The sequence below is a fragment of the Macadamia integrifolia genome, unplaced genomic scaffold, assembly GCF_013358625.1.
Source record: "Macadamia integrifolia cultivar HAES 741 unplaced genomic scaffold, SCU_Mint_v3 scaffold2045, whole genome shotgun sequence".
Lineage (NCBI taxonomy): Eukaryota > Viridiplantae > Streptophyta > Magnoliopsida > Proteales > Proteaceae > Macadamia > Macadamia integrifolia.
The window spans coordinates 16,944-19,288 of NW_024868476.1; the positions used below are offsets into that span (position 1 = coordinate 16,944).

General features: G+C 35.9%; 1 long non-coding RNA gene across 2 annotated transcripts in view; it reads left to right on the forward strand.

Moving 5' to 3' along the window:
- The window catches only part of LOC122065509, a 2,261-nt gene extending 1,805 nt beyond the window's left edge, over window positions 1–456 (forward strand). For both annotated transcript variants that reach the window (XR_006136029.1, XR_006136028.1), the window contains exon 3: window positions 77–456. This is a non-coding gene — a long non-coding RNA (uncharacterized LOC122065509). The remainder of the gene's footprint in view (window positions 1–76) is intronic.
- Window positions 457–2,345: the final 1,889 nt, after the last annotated feature.

The following is a 2,345-nucleotide window of genomic DNA, read 5'->3' on the forward strand; positions in this document are numbered from 1 at the left end:
TTTTTTTGTTTATTCCTAGCGGATAGGATTCTCATGGATGTGACAGTACACCTTTGTTGCTTGTTCCAATTTGCAGTATCCTGAAAGAAAAAGAGATGTAAACAGATGGCATCCAATACAGTGATAATTGCTATGTTCATATTCCGCTTTGTATTATATGTCCAGTGGTGGAATCAAGGAAGCCAAAAGAGACGAAATTGCACTATGACAAATACTGGGTGTTGACGAAATTGCACTATGACAAATCCCAATCAGGGTTCTCTTCAGGGTATCAACAGAAGTAGATATCAATTGAAGACTCCTTAGAAGCTCCAGTAACTTCATTTCAGATTGATCAAGTTTTGCTTCAATAATTCCTTTGATTCTCAGAACCTCCTCAATGATCTTAATTTCTCCTCCACGATTGATCCTGTAAACATTCACAATAATATTATTAATCTGTTCTGCGTTATCCTCCGGGAATGTCTCTGTATCATCATCGTTATCATGGAATGTCTCTGTATCATCATTCCCAATAATATTCTTACTCCCCGAGTAACTATTATTCCCCTTTCTCTTCATGGAAGTAGAACCATTAATCTCCTTATTGTTTTTTTTTTTCTCTCATCTTGCATTTCCTCGTTGAAGATCATCTCTGCAATTGGATCCCTTCTAAGCTTGAAGTCCTTTGGACGATCAGCAGCAGCAACCATAATTGCACACTCGATGAGTTTAAAAGAATCTACAGCTTTGGAGAATCCCTACCAGTGATTTAGGGCATGGGTTTTGGAAGACATGATGAGTAACAATCGGAACTGATCAGTTAAGGAAAGGATTGAAGGAGAACATTTGTAAGAAGCTATGAATAGGTCTGTAATGGAGCCGTTCCCACATATATAGGGGAAGAAAACCTTATTTTCTAGTTCTAACCCAGCTGTGAATCTGTGATAACTTTGACAAGTGTGTTTTTCCAACAAACTTGATCAACAAGTCAACTTTTGCTGTTGATGTGTCATCCTATAAAGGGTTCTATGTGTTAGTATCGGATCACCCGATTGTATCAAACAGATACCTGGGTGATTCCCGAGATTTTTCCTTCAAGACTTACAGTGGTATTATTTAACAAACTTTGGTAATTCTAGAGATTTTTCGGGATTTTTCATTTTACACTTACAATGCTACTTTAGGCTTGTAAGTATTCATATCGAATCGGCCAGATTGTGTCAAAACGATCTGGTTCAATATCTGAATTTCTGTTATTCAGTTTTCTAAAGATCCTTTTTTTTTTTTTTTTTTTTTAATATTCTCTTACATATGTTTGGATGTGAAGAAAGGGAGAGAGAAGAAAATGCCTGCCAGAGAGAAACGAGAGATTTTTTGAATGCCACATCATTTCCCACGTGAACGATTTCTATCACAATGGCTTGGACTCTTGAGGTCTTATCGCTCATGCCACACAAGGCATAGAATCGGCACACTGCCCTCATGGTCTCAGGGTTTTCAAAAATTGGTGAATTGGATTTGGAATCGGTTGAGAGTGATCATAAATCCTAATTTTTGCTGTTTTGAATCAGAATACACCAGTTAAGATTCCGATGAATTGGTGGATTTTCACTTGTCATATCAAATGGTCGATTCTAGGGTTTTTAGGACCAATTCCAAACCAATACAATTGATTAGGACTGATTCCATCATTGATTTATGTTTTAAAAACCTTGCGTGAAATACAATCTTCCTCAGCAAGCGAAAGGGAGAACTGGAGGAGGCATCATGATTGGCAATTGTGAAAAGGACAAGAGAGTCCATGGTCTAAGGAATCAATATCGAATTGATCTATCTATAATATGGTACAAATTAAGGGTAGAAGGGTCAAAATATTGACTTAAAAGAAAAAAAAAATGAATAAAACCATCCAATCTCAATCAATATGGGTTGATCCATACTAATATACCTAATACTATGAACTTACTATGAATGAGACCCATATGTCAAAGAAGAGAGAGAAAATGAGAGAGGGCATAAGTCTCTAGAACATTAGAACATGTCCATTATTTTCACAAGATGATAGGAAAATTAGGAAAATGATGGTGCCACTGAATTGGTAAAATTAAAAATATAAAAAGAGGTTATTTGTCAGGGATTTTTACCTTTTGCATGGGGGTGGGGCAATCATTTCGCCCTTCTATGTGTCTTGGTGCGGATACCGTGCTGCTTTTTAGGATTTTTGATTTAAAATTATATTTACCAACATATGAATTTATACGTTTTCTTTTAATGCAGTATTATACGCGAATAGTACACGTATGATAGGTTAGAAGAAAAAAAAAATAGTACACGCATAATAGGTTCGAAGAAAAAAAAAAAAA